This window comes from Marmota marmota, unplaced genomic scaffold, assembly GCF_001458135.2.
Source record: "Marmota marmota marmota unplaced genomic scaffold, marMar, whole genome shotgun sequence".
In the NCBI taxonomy this organism is placed as follows: domain Eukaryota; kingdom Metazoa; phylum Chordata; class Mammalia; order Rodentia; family Sciuridae; genus Marmota; species Marmota marmota.
This window is the reverse complement of record NW_026000261.1, coordinates 3,300,994-3,314,872: the sequence shown is the minus strand read 5'-3', so window position 1 is coordinate 3,314,872 and position 13,879 is coordinate 3,300,994. Positions and strand designations below refer to the sequence as shown.

The window sequence follows — 13,879 nt, the reverse complement described above, 5'->3', positions numbered from 1 at the left end:
GGGGGGAGGGAGACTGAACAATACTAACTTTATTAACTATTCAATCTCCTTACCTATGTTTTTCTTAAATAGACTAGGTAGGGCCAAAATGGCATAAATGCTGGCCTAGACGGGGCTACTTAGAAAACAGGATTGGCAGGTTAGTGATACTTTTTCTCTTCCTGGCCCCACATCCTGGTACTTATCACCATCTTTTTAGGTTCCCTCCCTCAGAATGACCACCATCTCATTTTCTTGAGACCTGGGTATGTACGTGCTCAGGCATGCACCCATGTGTGCATGTATGTGTAGAAGGAGGTGAAGTGCAGAACAGCAAAGTGTTAACCACCCAAATTTAGAGGGCTTGTGTTTGAATTTGGGACTGTACCTGTTATTTGCTACACTACCTTGAACAAATCACTTCATCACTTGAAGCCTCAGGTTTTATCTGTAAACAGGATAACAAAAGAGGTAATATAGAGGGCTAAAGGAATCCACATAAAGCACATAACTTGGCACATTTTAAATACTTAATACATGTTGATGTTGTAACAGGAGCATAGACTTCTGGGGCAGGCAGAGAAGCCCAGAGTGTTGGCAATATAAACTAAATATCTGAGGATATGCAAAACAACTATTTTGGGCCCCAAGGACAGCTTTTTCCTTGGGTCATTGCCACTAACACTATGATGGAATTAAGCCTACCATTTCACAGTCTGAGGTGTAAGATACTCTTGAGAAGAAGAGTTTAGAGAATAAAGTTTCCAAGTACAGGAAGGACTGGGTAGGATTTGCTTATGAGGGACATTAAGTAGCAAGAGCCAGAGCTGACAGATTGAATGAGCAGTCACTGAGGCTAATTTCTGTGATGCGACATTGGGCCTTTCTTTTTCCTTCCCCATCCACACTCCAGTGGTTTCTGAAATACTTGTAGTTCTCTGCAAGTGTTTTTCCTTCTTTCCTCTAGCCTTTGAGCATCTTTATCTTTGGCCTTTGCATCTTCTTCCATGACCAGTTCTCTGCTTATGCTATTTCTTCTGAACCACCCTTTCCACCACTATTCACTTGGTTAAACACTTATTAAAACTTCTTTGGCTGGGCATGGTAGCTCACACCTGTAATCTCAGTGTCTAGGAGGCTGAGGAAGGAGGATTGCAAATTTGAGGCCAGCCTGGGAAATTTAGCAAGACCCTCACCAACTTGGTGAGACCCTGTCTCAAATAAAAAATAAGAAAGGACTGGGGATGGAGCCAGTGGTAAAGTACCCCTGGGTTCAATCCCCAGTACCAAACTAAATCAACCAACCAAACAACAACAACAAAAACATTTGTTTTTTTTCCCCTTCCGTAGTTTAAGTTCAATGCCTTGCCTTCAAGTTCCTATAACCCTCAGTAATTCTCACAGCATAACAAGTTTTCACAGAAGGCTGAAGTATCAAGTAGTTTTGTGCTATCTGGTATAGTAACCACAAGGCACATATGGGTATGGAACCCTTGAAATGTGGGTCATCTTAAATATGATACTTTGTAAGTGTAAAATACAGACCGGAAAGAAGAATGTCAAATGCCTAACTAATAATTCTATGAATGGATTATATGTTGAAATGGTATTTTGGATACACTGGGCTAAATAAAATATATTTTAAAAATTCCACCTGTTTTATATTTACTTTTTTGAAGGTAGTGAATTGAAAATGATAAATGTGGTTTGCATTATATTTTCACTGGACTATGCTGCATCAGACTGGTAGCTTCATAAGGATAGATACCTTATTTGACTTGCTCACTGTGATATCCCTGCTGTATGACAAATAGTAGTGCTCCCTTAAGTACTTTCAAATGACCAAATGAAGAAATTGATCATGTATCTGGATTTGTATCGAACCTTGGTATTTTGGCTAGAAGGTACATGGCATCATTTTGGATTTATTTTTCCATTCCTCTGGGTATTTAATTCACATTAGTGTATTTCATGTCTTTAATTTCACAAATGACAGGAAGTTGTAGCTGTGGCTAAGTGATGCAATGTTGTTCCACTTACAAATTATTATCTGTAAATTCTTCCTACATGTGTTCAGAGAAGTGATTTGAAGAAGAGGAAATAATTTTCAAGCCAAGGGAAATTTAAAGCAAGAAAAGTGGAGCGGCAATATGGCCCAGGACTTAGTGTCTAAAATAACCTGTATTCATTTTTTATTGCTGCATAAAAAATTACTACAAACATAATGGATTTGACTAACATAAATTTAGTTAGTTTTTTAGAATTTCTAAAGAGTTTCTGTAGGTTAGAAGTCTACACACAGTATGCATGGATTTTCTGCTCCGCGTCTGGCTGAGCTGAAATTAAAGTGTGTCTGGCCTGGGCTGTACTTTTTGTCTGGGTTCGGGGCCTCTTCTAATTTCCATGGGTTGTTTGGAGAATTGTTTTATAGCTATGGGCTTGGGTTCTCTTTCAGCTCATAAAGGCTGCCCACAGTTTCTTTCTCAATGACCCCCAAAGGTAATTCACAAGATGAATGTCTGCTTTTTTCCAAGTCAGTTAGAGCCTTGCTCCTCTGACTTCTTTCTCACCAGCCAGAGAATACCCTGTATCTTGAAAGGGCTCAAGTAATTAAGTTAGTCCCACCCAGACAATCACCTGATCTTATTGATTTGGGACCTTAATTACATCAGCAAATACCTTTCTAGCAGTACCTAGATTAATTTTGGATTGAATACCTGGGAGAAGGTATGCATACACAGGAACTGGGAGTCTTGGGAGCTCATCTTAGAATTCTACCTGCTATAGAACCCCAAGTATCTTTTCAGTGAAAATAAAATAATGAGCAGAAACAGTCCATAGAAGTAGTCAATTCTTTAAGAGCTATTGAGGAAGGGCTACTGAGGAAGTTGCCATGGGACCTATGGACAGGACTCTAATTAAGGAAATGCTTACATTGAAAAGCATGTTAAAGATAACGTAAACTAACTCTCCCATTTGTCAGATGCCTAAATGGAGTCCTACAGGGTGGAAGCCTTGTGAGGGAGGTCAATGTATCCATCTCACATTCCTCCTGTGGAATTTGTTGACTGTTAGAATAGCTGGAAGACAGATCATTTGAAATTTGGTAAGATTATAATCTCTTATCAAACTAATTTTCTCACATTTTCATGCTTTACCTGCATTCTTAAATAAGTTATAGACTAAAAACATATATTTTTGAGTTTTAGAAAAATAAACCTACTTTGTATATAGCATTGAATTCACTCTCTCATTCATATCTAACATTGAATGTATTGGTTGTTAAATCATAAATTGTGCTGAATTTCTCACTTTTAATATGTATAATTTTCTTTAAAACAACTGTTTAAAGGGTAAGGAACTTGGGCAAAGATGTGTTTCTATCCTTTAAGACAAAGTAGTGATGGAATTATTTGAGAACAGACTTAAAGATCCCAGGAGGGCCAGAAATCTTGAGAGCTTTGCATGGAAACAGCCTTTATATCTCAAAGTCCACTTTTTATATCCCCCTACCCAAAGGATCTGATGAGGAACACAGAATGAAGTGTAAACCAATGAGGCACCAAAAGAATATTACCTGAGTGACAGTCTTAGGCCTGAATTTAAAGAAAATGCACACAGTTTGTTTCTCTAGTGCTGACAGTACATTATCAATGTGATGAGATGAGCAAGTATTATTTTTGCAGAGGGAGAAAAAATAAAAATGGAATCTCTGGGGCTTGAGTGGCAATGATCATATCTGATTTTGTCAATGATTGAATTTAAAGGCACAGCTGCCTCCTATGTTCCTTACCTCTGAAGTTGGGCTGGTGCCTTGTTCAGGTCCCTGTCAAATCAACTTAGTTTATTTATTGAGAATGCTTTCTTTTCATTGTTCATGTTTCCAGCAGGTTCAGGCACTGAGGATGATTTTTCAATGACAAAATAGTCAATAACCTGACTGCAGCTGACTTTTCCACACTCATGACAGCAGTCAATTTTCAACTCTTCTGGGGATGTTTATCTAGTTTTGTGATGCTTCAGGCCACTTGATGATTTCCATTTGCTACTGGCCTTTGAGGTCTTTATCCTTCTCATTACCACCTCCACCACAGGGTCACAAGAGAATAAAAGGAACTGGCAGAAAATCAGTTTACTTTCTTATTGTTAGAAGCTTTGAAGAAAGGTTTGGTTGGACCTGTGGTTGAAACAAATAATTGATTCTACTGCATTATGAAGAATTATCTGTCACCTATGCCCCACCCCTGCTCTACTCCATCCTTTTATATAATTGAGAATTGACTTGATGGTCCAGGAGACCCTCTGGATTTGCAAAATCAGATGATGTGCACTATGCCAACCCACACAGTAAATGTGACAGGCAGGCAATGAACAACAAGAAGAAAACAAAACAAACAGAAATAGAACACATAAATGCATCCAGATGGTCAGTATAGGTGCTTCTGTCTAATTAACTCCTGTAGTTAAGTCAAAACTGAAGACTTTCTCTATTGTCCAATGATGCCATACAATTTAATAAATTTTGCCATTCACACAGATGTCTGATATTGCTCCAGTTTTTGCATTTGTCTCTGTTGAAAAATGCTCAGACCTAAGATTTCCCAGTGCCAAACTGAATAGGGATTGAAGTTCAGATTCTCAGTCATGCACTAGTGAATAATCCTCTCACTACCACCATCATCTCTGTGCCTCTCTTGGAGTGTCCGTGCAAATGTGGAATCTAAAGAGAAAAATACAGGATACAAAATCAACATACAAAAATTAATAGCTTTCCTGTACACTAATAATAAATATGCTGAGAAAGAAATCAGTAAAGCAATTCCATTCACAATAGCCTCAAAAAATAAAAACTCTAGGAATAAATCTAACAAAAGAGATGAAGAACCACTACAATGAAAATTGTAGAAAACTAAATAAAGAAATTAAAGAATATACTAGAAGACTGAAAGACCTCCTATGTTCAAAGGTAGATAGAATTAAAATTATTAAAATGACTATATTACCAAAAGTGATATACAGATTCAATGCAATTCCCATTAAAATACCAATGACATTCTTCACAGAACTAGAAAAAACAATCCTAAAATTAATTTGGATAAGAAAAAAAAAACACCCAGAATAGCCAAAGCAATTCTAAGCCAAAAAAAAAAAAAAACAAAAAACAAAAAAACAATACTGGAGGCATCAAAATACCAACTTCAAATCATACTACAGGGGCTGGGATTGTGGCTCAGCGGTAGAGCCCTTGCCTAGCACATGCAAGGTCCTGGGTTTGATCTTCAGCACCACATAAAAATAAATAAAATAAAGGTATTTTGTCCAACAATAACTAAAAAATAAATACAAAAATTTATACTATAGGGCTGGGGATGTGGCTCAAGCGGTAGTGCACTCGCCTGGCATGTGCGGTGCGCTGGGTTCGATCCTCAGCACAGCATAAAAATAAAATAAAGAAAAAAATAATAATACTATAGATCTATAGTAACAAAAAACACATGGTACTGGCATAAAAACAGTCACATAGAGCAATGAAACAGGATAGAAGACACACAGACAAAACATAGGGACACAGTCATTTGATTCTTGACAAAAATGCCAAAAACATACACTGGAGAAAAGATCGGCTTTTAAACAAATGGTGCTGGGAAACTGGTTATCCATATGTAGAACAATGAGAATAGATCCTTATTTCTCAACCCACAGAAGAATCAAGTGCATCAAAGACCTAGGAAGAACAGAAACCTTGCAACTAGTAGAAAACAGGGTCAATGCTCCAACATTATAGGCACAGGCAATGACTTTCTTAATAGGACTCCTGAGGCTCAGAATATAATACAAATAATTAATAAGTGGAATGGCATCAAATTAAAAACTTCTGCATGTCAAAACAAAAACAAAAACAACAATGTGAGGATAGAAACTACAGAATAGAATCTTCATCAGCTACTCCTCTAACAGAGGATTAATATCCAGAATATATAAAGAACTCAAAAAATTTTCACCAAAAAATACAAACAGTATTTCTGAAGAGTATGTAGGGGGAAAAGGAACACTTTTACACTCTTCACTGGAATGTAAATTAGTACATCAACTCTGTAAATCAATATGGAATTTCCTGAAAAGACTAGGTATGAAACCTCTGCATGACATAGCTATTATCACTTCTTGGTATTTATCCCAAAGACATCAAGTCATCATACTATAGTGATACATGCACATTCATGTTTATAGTAGCACACAACAGTCAAATTATAGAACCAACCTAGGTATCAATGGATAAATCAATAAAGCAAATGTTCTATGTACGTTCAATGGAGTTCTAGTCAGCCACAAAGAAGAATGAAATTATTCCATTTGCCAGATAATGTTTGGAACTCAAGAGCATTATGTTATTCAAAATAAATCAAACTCAGAAAGTCAATGGTTGTATGTTTTCTTACATATGTGAAAGATATAGAGGGAAAAAAGAGGAAATGGTAGGGGAATCTCATGAAAATTGGAAAGGGAAATAGGAACTAAGAAGAGGTCAAATTATCTCAGTCTGCCGATGACAAGATTTTATATTTAGAAGATTCTAAAAATTCCACCAGAGGACTTCTAGAGCTGATAAATCAATTTAGTAAAGTAGCAGGACACAAGATCAGCATATATAAATCAATTGCTTTCTTATACTCCAATAATAAATCTGCTGAAAAAGTAATTAGGAAAACTATCCCATTCACAATACCAAAAAAAAAAAAAAAATAGCTGGGAACTAATCTAACGAAGGTGAAGAATCTCTATAATAAAAACTATAAAACACTGAAGAAAGAAATTGAAGAAGACCTTAGAAGATGGAAAGATCTCTTATATTTTTGGATAGACAGAATTAATATTGTCAAAATGCTACTAAAAGCGTTATAGATTCAATGTAATCCCCATCAACTACCAATGACATTCTTCATAGAACTAGAAAAAAACAGTACTAAAATTCATATGGAAAAGTAAGAGACCAAGAATAGCCAAAAGACTGATGCTGGTGGCATCAGAATATCACCTGAAATTATACTACAGATCTGTAGTAACAAAAACAGCATGGTATTGGCACCAAAACAGACATGAAGACTGATGGAAGAGACTAGAAGACACAGAGAAAAACCCCACATAAATACAGTTATCTGATACTAGACAGAGGTGCCAAAAACATACATTGGAGAAATGATAGCTTCTTCAATAACTGGTGCTGGGAAAACTGGAAATCCATATAGAGCACAATGAAATTTAAACCCTATCTTTCACCCTGCATAAAACTCAAATTGAAGTGGACCAAAGACCCAGGAATTAGAACAGAAAATCTGCAACTTCTCGAAGAAAATGTAGGCCCAACACTCCAACAATGTTATCACAGGTACCAACTTCCTTAACAAGACCTCTAAAACACAAGAAATAACTCCCCAATCAATGAATGGAATGCCATCAAATTAAAAAACTTCTGTACAGCAAACAAAACAAAAGCATGTATAGAAAGCCTATAGAATGGGAGGAGATCTTTCCTACCTGTTCCTCAGATTAATATCCAGAATATATTAAGAACTCAAAAAATTTAACACCAAAAACAAAACAAATAACCCAATCAATAAATTGATTGGCAAAAGAACCAAACAGACACTTCTCAAAAGAAGAAATACAAATTGACTAACAAATACATGAAAAAACATGTTTGACATTTATAGCAATTAGGGAAATGTAAATCAAAACCAAATTGCCAGTCACAATGGCAATTAACAAGGATACAAATAATAATAAATGCTGGTGAGGATGTGGGGGAAAAGATACACTCATATATTATTGGGGGAACTGCAAATTTGTACAATTACTCTGGAAAGAAGTGCTGTGATTCCTCAAGAAACTAGGAATATAACCACCATATGACCCAGCTATCTGACTCTTTGTTATAAACCAAAAAGATCTAAAATGAGCATACTATAGGGATGCACCCATGTCAATATTTATAGCACCTCAACTCACAATAGCCCAGAGATGGTATTACTTAACCATAATGAAGAATGAGTATATGTCATTTGCTGGTAAATGGATGGATCTGAAGATTATAACCCTATGTGAAATAAGACAGAACCAGAAAGTCAATGGTCAAATTTGTTCTCTGATTTGCAGAAGCTAGTATAAAATAATGGAGGGGGGAGAGAAAAGAAATGGAGAGGGGATTCATTAACGTAGAAGAAAGATCAGTGGAATAAAAGAAAGAGATTGAGGGGAGGGAGGAGGGATGGAATAAGGGGAAAACACTGGAATGAATCTGACCTAACTTTCCAATGTACATGTATGAATATACTATAGTGAAACTCACCATTATGCATGTATCCAAGACACCAAATTAAAAAAAAAATGTAAGTAAATAGCAGAAAAATCATTAGAGTAGAGAAAAGGGAACAGGGATAATAAAGTGGGGAAGGGTAAGGGGAAATATCGGGGACTGAATTAGAGCATTTATAATTATGTGAAATGAATACACTTATAATTATGTCAAAATGAATCCTAATGTTATATATAACTAATATAAACCATTTAAAAAATAAAAAAGGACCAGTGGGAGGGAGGAGGGGGAGGTAAATGGGAAGTACTGGGAACAATATTGACCAAATTATATTGTTACATTGTGTACAAGTATGAATATGTTAAAAATGAATCCCACTGTTATATAATTATAATGCACCAATAAAATATAGACAAAAGAAAAATAAAGGGAATAATAGCCACTGAAAAGTCAAGATTATTGAATATACCTGCTCCAAAGACTGAGGCTACTGTGTGGGTTATGTTGGCATAGATATTTCATGCACTTAGGGTTACTGCTGAAGAAAGACAATACCCCACTAGGACACTAGGGGGCAAAGATTATGGATTTAAAAGAGCAATTTTTACGTTCCAGATGGACTATTCACTAATTTATTGACCTGAGGTAAGCCATTGACATATATTGCTTTGAAACACAAAGCCAAGAGATGTTAAGGATACCTGTTCTCCATTTTTCATGGAGTTGGTGTGAGGAATAAACGGGATAATCCTATGAGTGACTAGCACTGAGTGCCAAATGTCTGACATGTAATGAGTATTCAACAAATGTTTGTAGATTCTGAATGAGGGTCCTAAATGCCCTGGCATCAAGAGATCCAGGAGCCTAAACAGTCAGTTGTAGGTATACAGTTTGGAGTAGATAAGAGTCCAAAAGATTAGTAGGTGAAGATACTATATTTATACTATAAGAATCGGATATTCTAAGTCACACTCAGATTTCTATTTATCCAAATCCTCTGTCATTTTTGATGGAGAGTAGGAGTAATTTTCTAGGACTCAGATGTTCCATTAACCATTACAATACAGGCAGATAGGAAAAATCTTCTAGTTGAAATAAAAAGCTGATTCTTCATATGTGTACCAGGACAGATCCAAAGTCCTAGTTATCAGGTCCTCCAAATAGTATGTGGGAAGTTCACAAGAACACAAGCTTCCTGAGACAGTACAGTTTTTAAAAATTTAAACATAAGTTTTAAAGTTCTTAATGGACTTTTATTTGTTAATTTATTTATATTCAGCATTAAGAATTGAGCCCAGTGCCCACACATGCTAGGCAAGTGCTCTACCACTGAGCCATAGCCCTAGCCCTGAGAGAGTGCAATTTCATGCAATATTCCTACTGCTATGTCTCTAGTGTCTAGAAAAATGCCTGGCACATAATAGAAGCTCAATACATGTGTTGAGTGAATGAACAAGTGCTCTCATTCACCATTACAAATGGGGCATCATAACAAATACCTATATATTGCTTTTTTAGTGTGACATGCAGTGGGTGTATGGAATCTAAAAAAGGCACAACTATAAGAGGAAGAGAAGTTTATGGTAGTTCCAAATTTACAAACACAAAAATAAGATTATATTGGCAAGGTCTTCCAGCTTGGCTCCAGTTCAAGAAAAGGCAAAATATGTTAATCACAATGAAATTTACTGTAAATATTTTTTGGGACAACATTAACTGCTATGGATTTTATTAACAGCAAGACTAACATTTTTCTACACTTTATTTTTTAGCATTTATAGAGTTCCACTCCAACAAAGCAAAACTCTTTTATTAAAATAGTCCTTGAAGATTAGGATATATATATATATATATATATATATATCTCAGGACTTAGTTACTTTTAAATTCTTTCCTGTCTCCTTTCTTATTCACTTTATCTTTGCAAATCTACCCCCTGCCACCGAAATGTGTTCCCAACCTTCAGTCTCTTGTGGGTTTCTCATAATCCCTGGCAGAATTTTCTGACAAAAATTCTGATTCTGGAATGTGCAGCCTTGTCAGTCCTGAATTGGTCAAATTTTGGCAAGTAGGTCTTAGAATCTTGTGAAAAAGTCTAAGAGACTTCCTGTCAGAGAGAGAGGCTGTCTTGTATTAAAGGCTTGTTATCTCTGAAGCTTCTGTAGCCCTTCCTTGGCCTTGCCTTGCCTTGCAGCTTCTAGAGTTTCTATGTTTACTTGCCTGAATCTGATGTATTATTTTATAATAATCTACAGTTTCCATGAACTCCATGTATCTGGATTCTTTTCCTAATATTCTTGTATTTTGCTTCCATAATCTGCCTTATATTTCCATGTTTTCTGAGGTTCATGACTCCCTTGCTACATATTCTTTATTTTGTTTTTTTAAAATTGTAGTTCGACACAATATCTTTATTTATTTTTATTTGATGCTGAGGATCGAACCCAGTGCTTCACACGTGCGAGGCAGGTGCTCTACCAATGAGCTACAGCCCCAGCCCGCTACATATTCTTATACCCTTGCTGCTCTAACCCTGCTCAAGTCCCAATAAACAAGAAAATGCAAGGTGGGAGCGGTCCAAGTGAAAGAAAATTACAAAGGGATTGAAGGCAATTATAACTAGTAATTTTACACCCTTGCCCCATTTATAGAGTTAGGAAATGGTGTCTTCAATCTCTGGATAATTTTTCTATAGAAATTCTGGGCTTGTAAGATTCATATACCATCTTAAAAATGAACCATACCTAGGATAAAAATATCCATCTCATCCCACCACCTTTCCCACTCCCATTCCCCATAACCTTCCCTCTGATTGCATCAATGATTCGACTCTGCATTTTGTACAACCAGAGAAACAAAAAGTTGTGCTCCATTTTCGTATACTGAGTCAAAATGCATTCTGCTGTCATGTATAACTAATTAGAACAAATAAAAAAGTGAACTATACCTTCTTGGAGATGCTGTTTCATGTCTGACAATGAACTGATGATTCCTCAAGTTCTATTTCCCCTGAAAGAGTTTTTTTCCATCCCTACTGTGATGGGTAATTTTATATGTCAACTTGACTGGGCAATGAGATACCCAGGCTATTGGTCAAACACTATTCTGGATGTGTCTGTGAGGGTGTTTGTGGATATGATTTTCATTTGAAATTGGTATATAGAACAAAGCACCTTATCTTCCCTAATGTGAATGGGCCTCATCCAATCAGTTGAAGATCTGAATAGAAGGCAAAGACAGTCTGTCATTTGAGTAAGAGAGGGCACCTCTTGCCTGACATCAGCTAAAATAAATGTTTTTCTTTCTTTGGACTCATACTAAAACACTCTCTCTTCCTAGGACTGAAGCCTGTCATTTTGGGGGGCTTGAACTTATACAATCACTCTCCTGGTCCTCAAGCTTTCAAACTTGGACTGAAACTATACCATGAGCTCTCCTGGGTCTCCATTAAGCAGGTCTTGAGACTTTGGGGCCTTCATAATCATGAGTCAATTTCTTATAATAATATATCCAAAGAACACTGACTAATACATCTGCCCTTCCACAGCAAAGCCTGACTGCTCCATGAGCTACAGGAGAAAAGATGAAAGAAAGTTTCAAACAGTCTTATTAGACTTGAGAAAATATTTCTAATTAGGAATATTTGGGAGAGAAGAAGCTTTGTTAAAAATTAAGAAACAAATGTTGTAATCCTGTATCAATAATTTATTTGTGGCATGACTTTGGGTAAGTCATCTCCCCTTTTTCATTCCCATTTTATGTGAAAGTAGTAATGAACCCTCACTCTATACCTGTGGCATAGATATGCTAAAAATGTCAAGTGAGGGGCTTGGGGATGTTGCTCCATGGTAGATTAGCATATGCAAGGCCCTGGGTTCCATTTCCAGCATCACAAAAAGTGAACTAACTCAATTATTGTTAAAAGCTAATGATAAGAACTCCCAAGTTTTTTTCTTTTAACCAGGACTATTTATTAGAATTGTCCCTGATACTATCCATACCAAAGTGAACATGAATTTCTTGCTTCCTTTAGTATCTTTTAATGGAAATAATTACATAATATTTTCTGGGGAGAATGATCTGTGTGGTCATAATAGTTCAATAGAATTATGTGCAGGAAATGGGAACTCAAATATTATAAAAACAGTTTAGCCAAATAAAACCCAAATCCATGTAAATTATAATATTTTAGTATGTGAGATAAAATTTGTCATTTTATCTCAAACTTTCTATTGGAGATTAAAACAAAAGTAGATAGGGTGTAGAGGTGCATGCTTGTAATCCCAACTACTCAGGAGGCTGAGGCAGTAGGATCTCAAATTTGAGGACAGCCTCAGCAATTTAATGAAGCTCTAAGCAAATTAGCAAGATCCTCCCTTGGGGAAAAAAAGACTGGGGATGTAGCTCAGTGGTAGAGCACTCCTGGGTTCAATCCCCAATACTGTCTTCCAAAATTAGCTGGTTATGCCAATTATAGAAACTTTAGTATATGAGTACTCACACAAAAGCTGAATTCTATATGGTAGAATTCTCTAGTATAGACACTATTTTAAAAGGATCAATAGGAAGAGTTTTTCAAAATGGGAATCAAAAGTTTGATGAACAAGAAACGTAACTGGCAACATGCCATAAATTTACTTAATATAGCTGTTGAGTTGACATTGATTTTTGGCCTGAGATAAGTTGTTTGTAATGTAGTCATGACCTATTGCCTTTGGTCTAGTTAAAACTTCCCTATGCGGTTGTTTGCAATATAGTCTGTTGGTTCTTCATCTCACTGACTCACAACTTGTGCTCACACAGCTATTGACCATGATAAAACCTAATGGTAACGTTAGAGCCATTTGAAATAATTTTACCTGTTATGTGTGTTTTCTTTAAACTAGAAAATTCACAACTCCCAAAGGAAAGCTTTAAGTAATAATACCTATAAACCTTAATAAAAACATAGTCCCACAGGTGCTTATACTTGTCTTGAACCCTACACACTGGTTGAATACCCTGCTGTCTGTGGACTTCCAATTTGCTTCCTGTTGATACCACTAACCTCTCTAGTGCTTCTAAGTAATAAACTTTTGCTTCATGGATTTTGGTTCCATTCCTCATTCTGTCTCACCTGACACATATATACCATAGTGTTTTTCTCAATGTTATTGAACATTGTTAATGAATCAAAATACACTATTTCTGCAGGGAATAGATAAAAGAGCATTCCTGGATGCTTCAGAGACTGACCTTGCACCTCTGTACCCTCTTTCCAACTCTTGAAACCCTCCCAACAGGTGCTAATGCAGTTCAAATCCAATCTTGTCTAGAAAGCAGTCCCTGTCCTTTCAAGTCTGTCTATGTGCATACCCACCTACATGATTTATCTCCAGCATTTATTTGACATTTAACAGTAGCAGAGGTATCACCAGGCAATATGTATTCTCTTCTCTTCAACATTTCATGGCTTGGCAAACACAGTAAAACTTTGAATGGATTCTGGATCCTTCAAGGCTTCTGTTTCCCATCTTTGAAATAAAACATTTAAATCAGAGCTATGGTTTTCAAGATTTGTGTTTTGGCCATAGAACCCTTTTACTA

At 36.3% G+C, this 13,879-nt stretch overlaps 1 protein-coding gene across 1 annotated transcript in view; it reads right to left on the bottom strand.

Annotated features, from left to right (window-relative positions):
* Positions 1-13,879, bottom strand: part of LOC107152436 (short transient receptor potential channel 5) — a 163,189-nt gene that overhangs the window by 95,583 nt on the left and 53,727 nt on the right. The gene's annotated exons all lie outside the window — the stretch shown is intronic.